General features: G+C 35.1%; 1 long non-coding RNA gene across 1 annotated transcript; it reads right to left on the reverse strand.

Moving 5' to 3' along the window:
- Positions 1 to 1584: 1584 nt before the first annotated feature.
- LOC124385278 lies at positions 1585 to 15300 on the reverse strand. Its single transcript, XR_006925718.1, has 3 exons — positions 15201 to 15300; positions 12753 to 12814; positions 1585 to 1760 (listed from the first exon to the last, which is right to left on the reverse strand). It is a non-coding gene; the product is annotated as an uncharacterized LOC124385278 (long non-coding RNA).
- Positions 15301 to 20637: the final 5337 nt, after the last annotated feature.

Here is a 20637-nt window from a genome sequence, read left to right on the forward strand (position 1 = left end):
AGGAGTGGACAGTGGAGGACTGATAATTATCCCTGGAACACTTTATCTGCTATCATCAGTTTTTAAATGCTTCAACGGAACATTGGGATAATTATATGCAAATGATGCATTCCAAAACCCATGGAGATATTGGCATTTCACAGCTGAACGCCCAATCAGAGGACACCTGTAGTGGAAAGCTATTAGCCAGCGGAGGGATCTTGACTAGTTTTACAACACAAAAAAAGTTCTGTATTTAATGTAAAATGTCATTTAAGAGGTTCGTTAACAATGGCTTCTTGTGTTAAATATCTCTGCTACATATAAATGCTGCTACGGGCTAAAGCTAAAGATATGTTTGAAATTGTCAGATACATAATTGTATAGCCAGTTCAATATGTAGTACTCAGTTAGTTCTGAGCAGTGTTACTCAGGCCATTAGTGAATCGTTCAAATCTATGTCTCTGATATCAAAACATGTATTTGTACTTTAGCATTGTTCCTGATTATTACTAAAATCAAACATTATCTCATTCACAAATTGATATTTGTTGACAGTCGTCTTTTGGGTATATCCAATATTACCGCTTGGCTATATTAAAAGCATTTATGGGGCTTTTCTTTGAATCATTCATATAAAAATAAAAAGTACTATGTCCCATTTGCAGATATTTACATATGAAAGCAGGTATAAATCAGTGATTTAGTGTAAACCAAGTGTGGAGTTTCACATCTGCTCTGCTCAAAAAACGAATCATGGTAAATGGGCAGCTGTTATTTATATCACGTTGTCTCAGTGTTGGTATAGCGGAGTAGGAATCAGCAACTGCGAAAGTATTTGTGAATTAAATGTTCATTCAGAGCAATACTGCTAATTATATATGAAATAATTTTTTTTTTCTTTTTTCAAAAATAAGAACCTGAAAGCAATCGCATCAAATACTGCTATTTCATGATTTGAGATGATCTCCAATAATACTGGGCACATTGTGAGAATCCACACACTCATCTCTAGGGAAAATTAAGAGTAGCCAATTCACTTAATGAATAAAAATAAAAATCTTTTACATTTCATTGTACATTGTGCAAAATCAGTGGCTTTATCCACTTGGTCTAAGAAAGTTAAGATCTAGCATAAAACATTTGCTAGTTAGGCAACACTTATCTGAGAAATTGGCGGTTTGGTTCATGTTAACTTACTTGTCAGCTACATTATGCATAGAAAGTTAAGTGAATATGTGGTGTTGTTGTCTCCTTTTGTTATCAAAGGAGAAACCTGTTATCCAAACCTGTTAGAATACAGTTATATGACAATGATCAACATTGGTAATCAAGTCAAATCAAAATTCTGTCCAGTAAGCTTATTACAAAATAGTGCTTTTTTTTTTTTAGTTCGGCAGATTCTCCATATTCCTGCACTAAATTACCAAGCCATGGCTGTAGAGACATAAAAAGACACTTGCATGTGCCATTTCATTACCATATCTAAATAAAGAGTACTTATTAAAGAAAGAACAACTGAGAGAAACTTAAAAGTGGCACACTTCAAGTGACCATGGCTATCCGTGTGAGCCACACTTCATAAGAAATGTATGCTGTGTCTTTAAAGAGATTTCAAGGGATCCTGTGTACTTTTCTTTAATGAAAATGTTTGTGACTGGATGAGAAACACTGAAGTGTGGATGGTAGGCAGAGGAAGAGAGGTGTCCATAATCAGTGCTGCAGCCTCGAGCTCAGCTTTCACAGCATGGGGTAGTGACTTGCAGGATTTTAACTGATTCCTGTGAAAAACACAGATTTATTTGTTAATGTTTTTTTTTTTTTTTTTATCTAAACATTGCTATATTCATATGCAGATATTTTTCCCATTCAAATGAACTAATTTATTTGATTTTGTGTCCCAAGCTTAGATGTACTTACATTACTATTGTTTAAAAATAATCATGTAAGCGAATATCATCAGTTTTAAAATATTACTTATTTTATCCCAACCTGCAAAAAACTTTACAATTATTTTTTAAAAGCTGCCTGATGTTGAGATCATTATTCTCTTTTTCTCTGTTGAAGCAGATATTTCTGCCTTTTTTCACATCTGTTTATAAGGAGCTCCTATCTGTCACTAATGAGAACAGACATTTGCCCTCAAACAATCCACATGTGCACAGTTCTAGTGATGATGAAGTGACAGCACAAGCCTTCATCCACAAAGATGATTTGCTTTGGAGGTCAGCTACAGCTCATTACCTCATCAGTTGAGCAAACAGATTGTGGGTTAGGAGCCAGCAGTGATATGTGCAGTGAAGTGTAACAAAAAAGTGTCACCCTTGATATCACAGTGGCATGACCGTGCTTCAGAGTGGCATATACCCCACAATTCATATTATGTAAACTAAAGCTAATTCAGAATCACTGAAGCTCTCTAGGCATGAAATAAAGAAAACCTATGTAGTGTATGTAGTGTCTAGCTGGTCTTTTTAAGCTTTTCTTTTCTTACTTTTTCACTTTCCACGGCTTAGTTGTTCTGTATGTCACAACTAAGAACATAAGTTCACAAAGAAGCCTCATTATCTGGGAACGTTCTCGGGTATAAAAATGGCTCCTCTTCAGACTACCTGTGAAAGTCTATTTGCCCCTTTTAAGGTCACAATAGACATATGTATAAAAAAAAAACCTGGAGAAATAAAATGTTCACATTAAATACTGTAGGTAATGTGAGTATCTATTTTATCAATTCATTTAACAAACTTAGAAATGCTTTGCAATTTCCTTAGATTGAACGTTCAGAATCCCAATTTAGAAATTCATCCATTTTAGATTGCATTAAAATACTCAATACCTATTTTGAGTGACCTAAGATTTGTTTTAAGAATGTTGCAAGATCAATGTTTCATTGATTTGTTCACTCTCTAAATGGTGTGCAATCATGAGGCGCTTAATAACGCCATAGTAATTATTGCAACATGCAAAAAAATGGTAATGGCAACAAATCCATAAAAGAGGCCCATTCATTTGGGTCCTGCAACAAGCACAAAAAAGAGGTCAATTGGTGCAGGAATCATGCTGCCCTATCTATTAAAAGCATCTGACTTCTAATGGACAATGTCCCTAGATCATAATTGTCTGATATTTAGCATGTTGCTAAAACTTAGCAATCCTGGTTAATAGCACGCTTTGACAGAAACACACCTGCTAAATTAAAGACAACGATGTAGAACCTTATGTTGGATGCTCTTCAATATGACTGTTTGCATCTTACTGCCTGTTATATGTATTGTGTGATTATTAATGTCCTGCCCCAAGAAGATCCATCATTACTGTTGCTTAACATATTCCAAACTGATCTTGTTGTTTGGCTTGCTTGGTAGTAAGGGCTGTATACCTATAGCAATGAATTATTAAATTTCCTCAAATTTAAAATCACTGAGGTGATCTTTAGAGATTTAATCAGGGCCCATGTTTACATGTTAGAAAAACATAAGAACATGTGCAAAATTTTAAATGCCGTCCACCAGTGAATTTTAATTCTGTCTACAGCCACTAATGAAGGTCTGTTAATTAAAAGCAAGCCATTAATTTGAGCACACACACACACACACACACACACACACACACACACACACACACACACACAATTTAACCTTTTATTTATTAGAATTGCTAAATGTCACCAAAAGTTGGTAGGTTTTTCAGGTTTTGCTGTGTGCCCTTAGGATAACCTTTAAAAGCACATGTGCATAAAAGCGGATTTCATCAGATTCTTCCCAGATTCTCCTCGACTTCATCCATATTCACCTATTGACTCCTCTCAGACTTAACAGGTTCCTCAGTCTGTACAGATAAACATTCCACTTTATACTTTGTAGTTACATTTTATACTTTTAATATACTTTTTAAACTTTATTTTATTTATTTATCTGACCACAAACCCTTCAGTGTTTTGCAGGACGCTATTTTTCATGACACTCCTGATGGACCTTTCTTAGAAACGTTCTTCTATACAGGCCAAATGTGTGCATTATACCTTTTTATTAGTTTTCTTGTGTTGGTCATAAAATCCTATAAGATATTTAAATAGCAGCCTATATGGCCAAGTGTCTCTATTTGGTATTTCAGTTCTGAAGAATGCTCAGATGTCCTTGAATGAAAAATTATGCTTTTTAAATATTAATTATTAGCTCATTTGTAATCCTTTATCAAGAGCAAAAATGGTTTATTAATTAACATTTTTTTTAAGGAATCATATCCAATTTTACAATCATTAGCAGTGTGTTCACTGAAGTTCAAAGAAAACACCTGCCACTGAACCCTAGCTTCATTAACAGCCACTTAAATAGTTTATCACAGTAATGTTGCTTGTCTTCTATTGATAGAGATTCATTAGCCACATGTTGTTATAAATCGGTCTTGATAAACACGCATCATGCATGAGACAGGGAGTGCAGCCATGACTTGCTCGCCTCACACATTCATTTAATTAATTTAGTCATTGTTCAGTAACTGGCCATTTTTATTCAGTACATAATATGAAATATTTGTTTAACTGGACTGGACAAGCTTGTTCTTCATCCCTGTGTGTACCCGGGTCTGGTCTTTTTCATTGTTTAGCTTTGGTTGTTTAGGTTTCTAATTTGGTTTCTTCTGTAGACACGAGTCATGCTTGAGGTCATGCGGTTCAGTTTTCTTAACTGAATTAAACTGAGAAACCCACAATGTGGGTAGAAAGATTTGAGGCGGCCAAAAGCATCCATAGAGAAGTGCACGTTCAATATTACGTATACGCAATTACATTAGGTTTAGTGTTTTATAAATAGTCTTTGTATAGAAATCATATTAGAACTGGTATATTTTTTACTTAAATACCACCATGTTGTGTTTGCAACACTTTCATTCAAATTCCACAACGCTAGCCTTGAGTCTCGAGGCGATCACGTTTACATGCACCTTTACAGTTTAATAATCGCTATTTTGTGTTGTATAATAATCATTGTCAAAGTAAATGCAATATATATGAAATACGATATATCTGTATATATCAATCCACCTTCAACTGCCAACTGACCTTCACTCCATAGTGCTTGCAAGACATGCAATGCTTGCCAGTCTCACAGGGTAAAAAGGACAACTAAAGATTTTACATGCAATCAAAGTGCCACCTGGTGGCCCCTTAGATGATAAACTACCAGACGAAATAAAAATTAATCCATAATAGAAATAAAAGTGAAGTATTGTGATTCTTGACAATATTTAATACATATAAGTGATGTCTAACTTTATGTACTTTGTTTATTATAAAAAGAGAACAGCATGCATGGGTTACATTTTGTTTAATTTTCAAATCAGTGACCTGACAGCTGTTTAAACATAATTCAATTGTATTTGAACAGCAGAAAATCCAGATTAAGGTCCCTACTAAGCAAGTCAGAAGTGACAGTGACAACACAGAGCAGCAATCCTCCCTGGGTGACCCCGGATTACAGAATTATAGATGATTATAGTATGTTACAGTACAGATAGAGATGAATTACCAAATGCGCATCAATGGATTTTCAGTATTAGCATATTATGAATTATAGGATAAGCACTGGATAATCGTGATGAATACACCAGTTCCCAGTCACGAGTTCTACAATTAGAATATTCACTAAAACAAGTGCAAGGGCACAAAGTATATAGGATTAAGTGTACATTTTAAATGTATGTGGGCACATTCACACCAGCAGCAGATGAGTCACCAGTGCAGAAAGCACTGAGCAGAAGTATAAATAGCTGCAATTTTGAAGACTATACACCACAATCATATAACAAATAAAACTATTATTTAGCCGATAGCTGAGATTTCTGAGGTATAATTCTGAATCAGCAGACCCGCCTGTGCATATTTCCCCTATAGTTTGCAACCTGAAAGATAATCTTGTCCTGGTAGAGCAGACCCAAGCATCTCAGCTAATTGCAAATATTTACAGGGTAGTGGTGTGCTGATTGCTCTGGCTTGGCAAACAGCTGTCTCATTCGAGCAGGTCGGCGCACATCGTGACTCCTTAGATTAATGAGACCGAGCCGAAAGGAAGCGATGACCAAGCATTTCATTAGGGTCTAACGACAAAAGCACATCTAGCACAGTCATACAGCTTTGTTCTCGCTGGACAAATAATTACATCAGCATTGTTACAGGCCACAAAGGCCTGAAGGAGTTCAAGTCTAACCGTTCAGAAGATGCATGAGTGTGCTGTGTACTTAACTTTTAGATGGAAACTAATTAATAGACTCGGTGTGCATGAACTATTTGTCTTATTTAAACGTGCCCTTCCACAAACATAAAAGTCATGGAATTTGTTCATTAGGAGAATTTGGATTTTGTCCAAAATGACAAAGTGCATAAATTGGTATAAGGCTAGATTATGTCCAACCTTTAATATGAAGAAAGATACAAATATATTTGTTTAAAAAAGACAAACCATTTATTCTAAAACACTGAATAATAAAGCACTACCACAACATAACTACAATAACTGATTCTTTTTTGTCATATTTTATTATTTGAGGTAATTAATAATTTAATGATGCGACTGATTACCTCCACAATCATTACAATCACCAACTAAAGTGCAATGAAACATTTTATAAAATTTTTTACAACTTTGCCATTAAAACTTTTCTTTTCTTGAACTGTCTTTCCATCAATATCCAGCCTATGTACATTTATAAGCTCAGATAACTAATAATCTAAACTCAGAAGTCTAAACTAAAAACATCTATGGCCTCTGGGTGGTACAGTAGTGCCATCAAACAGTCCACTAGGAAAGGTTCTTCACTTCCCAATAACTAGCCCTGCCTTGTAATTACAAGCTCTAGGATGAGTGTTTTGTCCACTAGCAAAAGCTTTTTCCTCAAATACTATAAATTAATAATGACTAGCACTTTTACTAGATGTAAAAAGGTGTGTATTGACCAGTAAACATCATTACACTTTGTAATTATGGTGGTATCTTGAGATTTGAGGTATTAATTACCAATGTTGCCTAGAAAGTAAGAGACCAAACAAGAGCACTGTGTTTAGAATTCTTTCTATTTTACATAAAAAAAAACTGTGAATCAGAAGCATTTAAAAAGGTCATCATTATATCAATCGTAACACTCTCATGATTAGAGTTAAACAAATGGTTAGGATTGCTTAATGGACTTTCCAAGTGCACAACTATGTTATATGTATTTAACATATATTTACATATCTATATTATACATGTAACAGTACACGTATTTACTGAAATCTTTCGGTACAGGGATTTTGGTTCGCAATACCTGCAATGGTTTTTACATGCAGAACATAAAAATCTTACATTAAAATCTGGGTTCCCTGGAAAGTTGTTGTAGCTCGACAGAAAAACTTCAAGATGGCAGAATTTAATTTGGGGTATTACTTGTCCAAAGCTTTTCATATAGCTTAAACATTGTATCTGTATTTGTATTCATTTATTTATTTTATATTATTATTGTATTTATGTATTATTTATTGTAATCACCTTTTTTGCAGGCAATTTGTTTTGATTGCAATTTTATTATTAGGTGGCTTGGACTTTGTGTGGGGTTCAGAGGGTCAGTTTGATCTGTTCATTGTGAGGAAGCGATATGGCCCTTCTATGCAAAAGCAATTAAAAAAATGTTTTCCAAAAAAAAATCTGGGTTTAAAGACGTATAAAGTGGCCAAGCGCAAGTTTGTTTAGTTTCCACTTCGCACTTTGAGCGCTAGCGTTAGCCGCCAGCCACTTCCAGCTTCAAGAATTTCTCTTTAAAGGAGAAAATCCTGACATTTCCGCATATGATGAAATAAGTAGAATAGTTAAGTAGATCATGTCTTTAGATAATTACATATTAAATGTAAAACACACACACACTTTCTCCCCATCCTATTCTCTCATGCCAGACAGTCGTATAAAGCATTTCACTGCATGTCGTACTCTGTATATATGTGTATGTGACAAATAAAATTAGATTTGATTTGAACTATTGAATTTTTTTTCATTTATTTAATTTCATTATCAATTTATTTTGTGCCTATTTAATTAATGACTCAATTTATTCAATATAATATTTAGCATTATGTATTGTATTGTTTTGTATTATGTATCATATGTATGTATATACAGGGAGTGCAGAATTATTAGGCAAGTTGTATTTTTGAGGATTAATTTTATTTGAGGATTTAATTTGAACAACAACCATGTTCTCAATGAACACAAAAAACTCATTAATATCAAAGCTGAATATTTTTGGAAGTAGTTTTTAGTTTTAGCTATTTTAGGGGGATATCTGTGTGTGCAGGTGACTATTACTGTGCATAATTATTAGGCAACTTAACAAAAAACAAATTCATACCCATTTCAATTATTTATTTTTACCAGTGAAACCAATATAACATCTCAACATTCACAAATATACATTTCTGACATTCAAAAACCAAACAAAAACAAATCAGTGACCAATATAGCCACCTTTCTTTGCAAGGACACTCAAAAGCCTGCCATCCATGGATTCTGTCAGTGTTTTGATCTGTTCACCATCAACATTGCGTGCAGCAGCAACCACAGCCTCCCAGACACTGTTCAGAGAGGTGTACTGTTTTCCTCCTTGTAAATCGACATTTGATGATGGACCACAGGTTCTCAATGGGGTTCAGATCAGGTGAACAAGGAGGCCATATCATTAGATTTTCTTCTTTTATACCCTTTCTTGCCAGCCACGCTGTGGAGTACTTGGGCGTGTGTGATGGAGCATTGTCCTGCATGAAAATCATGTTTTTCTTGAAGGATGCAGACTTCTTCCTGTACCACTGCTTGAAGAAGGTGTCTTCCAGAAACTGGCAGTAGGACTGGGAGTTCAGCTTGACTCCATCCTCAACCCGAAAAGGCCCCACAAGCTCATCTTTGATGATACCAGCCCAAACCAGTACTCCACCTCCACCTTGCTGGCGTCTGAGTCGGACTGGAGCTCTCTGCCCTTTACCAATCCAGCCACGGGCCCATCCATCTGGCCCATCAAGACTCACTCTCATTTCATCAGTCCATAAAACCTTAGAAAAATCAGTCTTGAGATATTTCTTGGCCCAGTCTTGACGTTTCAGCTTGTGTGTCTTGTTCAGTGGTGGTCGACTTTCTGCCTTTCTTACCTTGGCCATGTCTCTGAGTATTGCACACCTTGTGCTTTTGGGCACTCAGTGATGTTGCAGCTCTGAAATATGGCCAAACTGGTGGCAAGTGGCATCTTGGCAGCTGCACGCTTGACTTTTCTCAGTTCACGGGCAGTTATTTTGCGCCTTGGTTTTCCACACGCTTCTTGCGACCCTGTCGACTATTTTGAATGAAACGCTTGATTGTTCGATGATCACGCTTCAGAAGCTTGGCTATTTTAAGACTGCTGCATCCCTCTGCAATATATCTCACTATTTTTGGCTTTTCTGAGCCTGTCAAGTCCTTCTTTTGACCCATTTTGCCAAAGGAAAGGAAGTTGCCTAATAATTATGCACACCTGATATAGGGTGTTGATGTCATTAGACCACACCCCTTCTCATTACAGAGATGCACATCACCTAATATGCTTAATTGGTAGTAGGCTTTCCAGCCTATACAGCTTGGAGTAAGACAACATGCATAACGAGGATGATGTGGTCAAAATACTCATTTGCCTAATAATTCTGCACTCCCTGTATGTATATGTATTGCATTCATTTGATTTATTCAAATTGTATAAATATTATAAAATACTATTTTATATAATTTATAAACCCAGCAGGAATTTTTTAAATAGTTTTAAAAATGTTAACTGTTCAAACTGCGTTAATAAAAAAAAGGCAAGCAATTTCATGTTTTGCATTTCTTTCCCATACCTGTACTGAAATTGAACCGAACTGTGACTTAAAAACCGTGGTACGTACCGAACTGTGAATACTGTGTACCGTTACACCCTTAGTATATATATATATATATATATATATATATATATATATATATATATATATATATATATATATATATATATATATACACATATCTATGTATGTATGTATATATATATATATATATATATATATATATATATATATATATACACATATCTATGTATGTATATATATATATATATATATATATATATATATATATATATATATATATATATATATATATACACACACATATCTATGTATGTATGTATTTATTTATTTATGTATTAATTTTATATATTATTTTATTTTTCTGTACCTTATGCTGAGGTCACAATGAAGAGTATTAGTAAATGGAAGCAAATAAATTAGACTACAAATCTAACAAATACTTTTCTAGCGATTATCGATTTACCTGCATTGATACTGATTATATGTGAATGCTGTGTCGCTCAGCTTAAATCAAAATGATGCATGATGAAAGAATGAATCAATGGCCTGTGCGGGTCATCCAGCCCTATGTGGAGTATTCTGGAAAGAATGTAAGCAAAGTGAATGACCGCACTAAACATGGCCATGGCTCACGGGTGCCTTTGACAGATGGAGTAAATATGTTGTATGCAGCAGGAGAGCTCTAAAATCAATGGAGATGCATAATGGTGAAAGAACACTGCCTTTGGCTGCTTATATGCTTATAACTTGGCTAAATATAATAACATAACTTTGGATGAATGTTTCTGTATTGGGACTCAGGGGGGATTGTGGCCTTCCTTGCTACTATATATATAAAATGTCACTGCACATTGTAATGGAAACATTTGTGTCATCTGGCCCTACAGGCAATATAATAGTGCTGAATCATGCAGGAAGGCATTTTTAAGTTTTTATAAGTTATAGCCATATGTATTTGAGAGTAAAGTGCTTGGGAAAGATATTTTTAATCTGAAAATGATGCCAAATTTCTCCTTATATGGGTTCTGTAACAAAATAAAAGAAAATACACCAGGGAAAATCATAACCTTTTTTATAAACTAAATGCTGAAATTATCTCATCTTTCGCAGCCCTTCATGACATCGTTTGGAGATGATTCTATAGCAGATGAAAAAATTAAAATTAAAATCATACCAATGCCAAATAAATCCAAAAATAAAATTATTTGGGTAGCAGTTCTAATGAAGGGCATTGCCACAAAGCAGTATTACAGAAATAAATACACAACTATGCACTACATTTTATTAGGGACATAAAGAAAACAACTTTCTTTAGTCTTAATTTCACATTCTTTAGTAAACTGCAGTAGTGTCTCTGTGAGATTGTAAATAAAGAAGGATTGAACAGCCTGGACGCTTTGTTGTATTGCTATTTGTACAAAAGAACACTTTTTTGCTTTTTATTTTATTTTATTTTTCTCATTCTGTCTGCACTGTTAAAACCTCAAGAATAAACGTTTTAAAGTAATTAAAAACATAATGGAAAATTATACAACAGCATACTTAAAATGATGATAGCAAGATTGAATTACCTGCGTCTGTCATTTTTATCCCCTTAGAATAACAGAAATGTTATGAAAATGTCTATACTGTACCAACATAAAAGTCACAGCTGTCCCTGAGTACTAGACAAACAAGCAAAACCTCTCTCCATCAACAAACGTTTCTTTGCAGCTAGCAAGCTAATTTTGGCCAGTCAGCTCACTCTGTTGGCAGTCAACTGATCTGTCAGCCATCTGTTTGTACATCATATACCTGATCCCCGCTTGTTCTTCAGGATCAGAGCACAGTACAAATCCAGTAGAGCAGGCTAACATGCTTTACACTAGCTACCTAGCATAAACAAAAGCTCTTGTTATTGGGGAAAGTGCTCTGATCTCTTGTAGTATATTCTTTGGTCATACTACTTCTTCTAATTCTGAGGCTGGTGATAGAAGTTTATTACATAATCTGTGTTTCTCAGTAAGTTTGTCTAACATTGGCTCTGTGATAAGTACAAAGTATCAGTCAGTACACATTATGTACAGAAAAGCTTGCATTTTTGTTATTAATGCTCCTCACACCATTTTTTTTACATGATCATTTAGATACATTTACAAATCAAGGGAACTTGCATCATATTTATAATAATTACAAATTGCTTTTAGATAAAGATGTCATTAAAACTTTTTCTCTTCATCTCTGTATATTCCTGATTAGACCTAAAGATGCATTTTTTCAGCGTTTATCAAATACGTGTCAAGTGTCATGGTTTTTGACATTTTTAGGAAGAGAGGCCTCTGTAACATGACATGCTGTTGGATTTATTTTGAGAGAGAGAGAGAGAGAGAGAGAGAGAGAGAGAGAAAAGATGATGAAGGAACTAAAAGCACAAAAACAGCTTGATGATGCTACACATGATATGTCACATGAGAAGCGAAAATCTGAAAATCATGGATCTTAATATTTGGTAAAAGTTACATTCCAGGTTGTTTAAGTTCCTAATAAGAAACTGCATATGGGTGGAGTGGAGAAAGGATCACATTACACTTCTTCCAGAGTGATAAGCCACAGTGATAATGACATGCTGATTGCACAGCCTTCTGGAATCTGGAATTCACAGCTATGATAACAATCTGCCAAATCTCTCTCAATCCACTCTGATACCTATACACAGTCCCAGGTCTTATCTATTCAGAAAATGTGTCTATTTTTTTTTTTTTGGAGTGGTCTTCTGAAAAATTAATAACCAGATAATTTTGTGATGAAATGAAGCAGAGCCTGCTGTCCTTGCCAAGTTTGTGAAACTAATTACAGTCATTTCGTTAAGGCAAACTGCCCACTGTGCTGTTATGCTGCCATGTCTTACCTCCAGAGCAAGATAAGCATAGAGTTTACTGTGATGTCTTTCAGGTGCCATTCTCCCAGTACCTAAAAATAAATAAATAAATAAATAAATAAATAAATAAATAAATAAATAATTAATTAATTAATTAAAAAAATGTTATATATACACATTAGAGAAAAGAATATTACCAAGTTGAAACACTAGGTGGAGACTTTTACCACAATTGTTTAACTTCAGTTATTTTGCGAACAATTCTGACATTACCTACATTTTCATCACTCTTCCCTGCTGCAGTGCTTGAATGCTAATAATATATCTAAAGAAATCTATTTTTTTTTTATCACATTGTTGTAAATACACACTGATACACGATACAGTGAAAAAAAAAAAAAAAAAGAAAAAGAAAAAACACCTAACTGTTTGGAACCACCAGGTGGCTATCTTTGCCACTTTGTAATTTGCTCTATAAATATATATATATATATATATATATATATATATATATATATATATATATATATATATATATATATATATATACAGGAATATTCAGGATACACTCATACCCAATGCAGTAATCTGTAAATTATGAATCTATTCATTCATGTGCATGCACACAAAATTAGGAGCAATTAAGAGTAGCTTGTACACTTACTAGTATGCTGAGTGAAAGACAGAACAATGGGCAAAGAATCTGTGAAACAACACCACTACCTGCTGTGCAAATGCATTGCCCAATTCATGCAGAATTTTCAATAGGTCACTTACTATTCATTTCTATCTATCTATCTATCTATCTATCTATCTATCTATCTATCTATCTATCTATCTATCTATCTATCTATCTATCTATCTATCTATCTATCTATCTATCTATCTATCTATTTCACCCTGTGTCTACTTGGGTATCATCCAGATTCTCTCCTCTTGGTTTCCCAAAACAAGCTAATAGGTACAAATTTGCACAGGGTGTGTTCGACTTCGGCAGCATTACAATTTCCCTTCAGTGGAACTACAGGCCAAAGAAAATTCTCTTCCAGCATAACAATGACTCTGTGCACAACATGCGGCCCATATAGACATGGTGTTGCAAGGTTGGATTTTTTTTAAAGTGTCATAGACTGCACAGAACCCTGACCTCAACCCCACTAAACGCCTTCCGGATGGACTGAAACACTGACTGCACCCCTGGACTCCTAGCAGAACATCAAAGCCCTACAGCCATGCTAGGAAATCTAGTGAATATCCAATGCAAAAAGTGGAGGAACAGCAAAGATGGTAAAAAAACCTTAGGAAGTAAATGTTTTTAAAAAATGGTATAATGTGTGTGATAATCCGGTGTCCATATACTGTACTCTATGTGTTATAACAAACATCTAAACTGCAGGTTTTCAACAGAAGTGCACCTGTTCTGCACATTTAAATGTACTCATATGTACACATAATCAATCATGGGGCAGGAACACAATGCATAAACTCATGCAGATGCAGGTCCAAAGAAAAAACAGAACATAAGTGTAATTACCATGAATGACTGTGGAGTGGATGTCGGTACCATATAGGCTGCTATTAGCCTGGGGAGCCATGAAATTACGGAGAAACAAAGGAGCTTTGAGGATGATTTTGGACTGTACTTAATGTCAACAGTTTGCTACATTGACTCAGGATTACAGTTTGCATTTGATCACCATCACTGCACATCTCAACATCATTCAGCTGTAATAAATTGACATTCGGTGCTACCCAGATTGTGTTTTGTTCCTCTCAAGGTTTCTTCCTTATGCCTTCTCAGGGAGTTTTTCTTTGCCTTAGTCGCCACCGGTTTGCTCATTGTAGAAAACTTACACTTATAAAAAACAATCTTAATAATTCTTAATTACCACATTATCTGTGTAAAGCTGCTTTGAGAGAATGTCCATTGTTAAAATGCACCATACAAATAAAAATGTATGGAATTGGACTATTCCCAATCTGCAGATGTCCTGAGAATTTTACACACAACACTCAAGAAATAAAACAAGAAGGAAATAGGCAGATTGATTTGAACTGCCATTGAAGATACAGTAACTTAAATAACTGCTCTTTACATCTATAGTGAGAGGAAAAGCATCTTGGCATGCATAACATATGCTTTACTCCTGTCAGAATAAGAAAACAAATATATGAGGCTATCATGGGCAAAGACTCACCCCTTTTCCAGTCCTCTGAGACCGTGCCACAATAAAAGACACTGAGATCGCACATTTTCTTTATTCTGATGTGTATAATGTGAACATTAACTGACGCTTTTGTTTGCATGTTTGCATGATTTCATACGCTGCGGTGCTGCCTCATGATTGGTTGATTAGAAAACTATAAATTAGCGGGTGTTCCTAATAAAAGGACATTAAGTGTATGCACAAAGACTAGGTTTTAAATATCATACACACCCTTTATTACCTGACAGATTGAGTTTAAAAAAAAACTTACCTTAAACAGACTTTAGTGCTGCAACAACATTTTAGAGGATGATCTGAAATGCCGTGACCGCATTTGTCAAAAGTTTGTACCAACCATCAAATTTGTCTTAGGCAATGCATACTGCGCATGCGCATATTATTCGACGTCTTAAAAGTGTCAATTCCGATTCACTTTGCGGATTCGAATCTTTTGAAACCTCTTGTTCAGGGAATTTAGATTCGTTAGCTTCTCAACTCATCCAGCACTCAGGTGTGTTTTCAGTAGACATCGATCCACAGCGTGTGCGTCAAGTTTTCCAACTGCTTTCGTACTTGTCAGGGTAACACAATCTGTAAAAGGAGATGCTTCTGAAAAAAAACTATGGAGTAGATGACAAAATGCAAATGATGCCTGTAGTTTACGGGTTTGTAAGCAGCCAATTAATGTGACCATTAATTCGATTTTTTTTTTACGCACAAAAAAATGTTTGGGATGGATGAAAATGTCACGTTGCTCTATATAAAAACAGGGATACAACCAGATTCTCTAATTGCGGCATTTTATACAAAGCAGCCTCCCTCAGGATCTCATTAATAAACTATTTTAGGAACCCTAGGAGATGGTTGATGGTGCAGTTTTACACACTATTCTATATGATCCCTATTCCTCCAGGAATATATTTCGAATCCCCTGCGAGGCTAGTTTATTACCTGGGTGCTTCCTGATGGGACTTCATTGCTCGGCCCAGTGAGGTGTAAAGGACCCCTCCTGCTTAGGCCCCTTGTTGGGTTGCTACCATCCTGCATGGGTTCAGTGGGCTCACATTGGAATGTTTCCTCATTGGGATCATTCTTAAGCACTCACTGAGACCCTGTGGAAATACTGCATTAGTTCTAGCCACGTTTGGAGATCTGGGTGCAGGACTGAGTGTAGAACCATACTATAAGCCACTGACCTGATTCCTTGTCAGATGCAAAGCAGTGGAAGTTCTAATTCCTGACCCCCTGTAGATTGTGAAAGCTCAGGGATGTGATACAGGGACTGTGCTACTGAGGCACAGCTTTCTCACCCCAGTTCCCATAAAAAAGGACCAAAGAAGCCCAAATGTGCATGTTATTTTGGTATTTCCACAACACACAGAGTATGGAAAATGACTATATGTTACCATTTTGTCAAAAATGTACACAAAAGGGTACATCAGTGTATTGTGGGAACAGTATTTAAAATAAATCATTTTCCAGCCTTTAAAACTTTGTCATGACACTCAATTTGAACATTTATATTTACATGAGGTGACAGCTAAATGATTTTCACAATAATGAGAGCATGGCATATTCTAAACACTGTCAAATGCCACCATTATCAGCATCAGCAGCAGTTAATAGAGAAAAAAAGCTGGAAAAAGTAACCGTGTAAAGATTTAATGAAAGTATAAATCCCCATGAATATGATTAAATTATGGATTAATGGATTTAATGTATTCCTGCTTCATGCTCTGCATTCCAAATATTGGTCTTATTTGAGTTTCTGGAATTCATCAGTATGTCTTTTTTTTTTTTTTATAAAAATGTATCAAATAGTTGATGCTTCAGCCTAACGCTGGTTTGCTGTTCTTCTAGTGACTACAACTTTTCTTCTTTAGACTTAATTTTGAGAGTTTTCAGCAACAGAATCCAAATGCAAATTCCACACCTGATATCAACTATAGACACACACCTCTCCATGGAATAGCCAAGCAGCCAGTTGTCCAATTATTTTTGATCCCTTAAAAAGGCATCATATACAAGGTGCTGTCAATTTTATCTGTTTACTTGATTCATCATTATAATTATCATTAATAGTATTGTTGTTGTTATACAGCACACAAAAAGGTAAGGAAATAGACAAACATCCTTGTATGTATAATATACAGTATAGATGATCTGAAAGCAGCAGGAACAACAGCTGTATCACCATCATTTCCATTTTTACACCACTGTTCTGCATGTGCAAAAGCATTTAGACTTATCAGATCTCTTTTGGTACAATATAGTATACTCTAATCTGAAAAAACTAAATTGTTTGCCAATAATGTATTGCAGATTGTCATATATAGTTAAATAAATGGTCCACCTGTAAACACAAGAGCATTATACCCAAATTGGGATGTGGTATCTTACTGGTAAAGGCTTGGTTGGGGTTAACCCTCTCCGCTCCAGGGGTGCTGTGTTCCTAACAAGTTGGTATACGCTAAGATGAATAATGCATGTGACAAATAAAGACTCATACTTAATTAAAGGCTTTTGCTTAGTATGGAAGTGTGGATAAATGGGGCTGCAAATACAGCCAGAATAACTTAAGAATATCTCACATAGCATAGCAAGCCCATTCAATCGATGAAAATGTAAAGAGGATTGTAAGATTGTGAGTCAATCACTAGCACAGACTCTCATAACCTTAGGGAGTAGAAGAAGACTTGCCAAAACTGAACCACTATGCTGCATAAAAATATTAAAATGTAGTAAAATAAGAATTAATAATCACTTGCATATATTTATTACATTAAATATGTTTTAGTAATATAGCAAAGGATAATTTGAATTCATATCCAAGTAATATTAACCATTTTTCTAATAAAGTTCACTAAAGGGCAATAAAGTGATGACAGTGAGATGAAATGCCAAACTAAAAGAGACATTATATGTATACAGTGCCTTGCAAAAGTATTCGGCCCCCTTGAACTTTGCGACCTTTTGCCACATTTCAGGCTTCAAACATGAAGATATAAAACTGTAATTTTTTGTGAAGAATCAACAACAAGTGGGACACAATCATGAAGTGGAACGAAATTTATTGGATATTTCAAACTTTTTTAACAAATAAAAAACTGAAAAATTGGGCGTGCAAAATTATTCAGCCCCTTTACTTTCAGTGCAGCAAACTCTCTCCAGAAGTTCAGTGAGGATCTCTGAATGATCCAATGTTGACCTAAATGACTAATGATGATAAATAGAATCCACCTGTGTGTAATCAAGTCTCCGTATAAATGCACCTGCACTGTGATAGTCTCAGAGGTCCGTTTAAAGCGCAGAGAGCATCATGAAGAACAAGGAACACACCAGACAGGTCCGAGATACTGTTGTGGAGAAGTTTAAAGCGGTTGGATACAAAAGATTTCCCAAGCTTTAAACATCCCAAGGAGCACTGTGCAAGCGATAATATTGAAATGGAAGGAGTATCAGACCACTGCAAATCTACCAAGACCTGGCCGTCCCTCTAAACTTTCAGCTCATACAAGGAGAAGACTGATCAGAGATGCAGCCAAGAGGCCCATGATCACTCTGGATGAACTGCAGAGATCTACAGCTGAGGTGGGAGACTCTGTCCATAGGACAACAATCAGTCGTATACTGCACAAATCTGGCCTTTATGGAAGAGTGGCAAGAAGAAAGCCATTTCTTAAAGATATCCATAAAAAGTGTCGTTTAAAGTTTGCCACAAGCCACCTGGGAGACACACCAAACATGTGGAAGAAGGTGCTCTGGTCAGATGAAACCAAAATCGAACTTTTTGGCAACAATGCAAAACGTTATGTTTGGCGTAAAAGCAACACAGCTCATCACCCTGAACACACCATCCCCACTGTCAAACATGGTGGTGGCAGCATCATGGTTTGGGCCTGCTTTTCTTCAGCAGGGACAGGGAAGATGGTTAAAATTGATGGGAAGATGGATGGAGCCAAATACAGGACCATTCTGGAAGAAAACCTGATGGAGTCTGCAAGAGACCTGAGACTGGGACGGAGATTTGTCTTCCAACAAGACAATGATCCAAAACATAAAGCAAAATCTACAATGGAATGGTTTACAAATAAACATATCCAGGTGTTAGAATGGCCAAGTCAAAGTCCAGACCTGAATCCATTCGAGAATCTGTGGAAAGAACTTAAAACTGCTGTTCACAAATGCTCTCCATCCAACCTCACTGAGCTCGAGCTGTTTTGCAAGGAGGAATGGGCAAAAATTTCAGTCTCTCGATGTGCAAAACTGATAGAGACATACCCCAAGCGACTTACAGCTGTAATCGCAGCAAAAGGTGGCGCTACAAAGTATTAACTTAAGGGGGCTGAATAATTTTGCACGCCCAATTTTTCAGTTTTTTATTTGTTAAAAAGTTTGAAATATCCAATAAATTTCGTTCCACTTTATGATTGTGTCCCACTTGTTGTTGATTCTTCACAAAAAATTACAGTTTTATATCTTTATGTTTGAAGCCTGAAATGTGGCAAAAGTTCGCAAAGTTCAAGGGGGCCGAATACTTTCGCAAGGCACTGTACATTTGATGTGTTTATTTTGTATGTATACTGGAAGTATATTAAATAACAAAAAAAGAAATGTGTTTCTTATTTTTTCTTGTAACCTGTGCATATACAAAATAGCAAGTTATTATTTTAATTTAATCTTTGGGGGATAATTTTGGAAAGAAATGTGTTTATTATTAAATATATGTCAATCGATTAAACTATTTAATCGCAATTAGTTGCATAATTGTCATGAGTTAACTAACAATTATCACACATTTTTATCTGTTCTAAATGTACCTTAAATTAACACTTTTAATGTTTTTAATACTGTAATCAACATGGGCATGGACAAATATGGATGCTTTAAACAAATTTAAATTTATTATTAGTGAAACCAAACTCAACATAGAGCATGCATCACTTAAACAAATGTTTGGTGAAGTTAATTTATTTATTTATATATATATATATATATATATATATATATATATATATATATATATATATATATATATATATATATATATATATATATATATATATATATATATATATATATATATATATATACATTTGGTAAATAATAGTTATATAATATATATATATAGTTGTGCTCAAAATTATTTACAATACTATCAATACTTTTGTTTTTTTTCAATTTTTTTATAAAAACTACTTTGGCAATACTTCCATTGTATTCAATATATATTAGTTGCTATGCACAAACCCACACATGTTAGCTAAACTTCATTTATATACCAATAGAGATGGCCAGAGATTCTCTTTGAGCCTGTTTAAAATTAACCATACCCTTTTCCCAATCTCAGAAAAAATTCATTTCATTCATTCATTTGTGAAAGTGCACATGGTTTCACACTCCAGTGACTATAATCAATTTCATCAATTCAGGTCTAATCAATCACGGTCAAATAATGTTAAATGGTAAAACCTGCACTGTAAAGTATAATTAAGGGGCAAAGCTTTACTTATTTTTGATCACTGTCACCATGGCCAAGAAGAAAGAACTCCGTCATGACCTTTGTAAGTGTGTTGTCAATGCCAATAGTGGATGCAAAGGCTGCAAGGCCATTTAGAAAGAACTGGAATCAAGTCAAGAGTCAAGAACTTTTACTGTCATTTCAACCATATAAAGCTGATGCATTGAGGTGGTCTCCATGGACATCG

This window comes from Silurus meridionalis, chromosome 4, assembly GCF_014805685.1.
Source record: "Silurus meridionalis isolate SWU-2019-XX chromosome 4, ASM1480568v1, whole genome shotgun sequence".
NCBI classification, from domain to species: Eukaryota; Metazoa; Chordata; class Actinopteri; order Siluriformes; family Siluridae; genus Silurus; species Silurus meridionalis.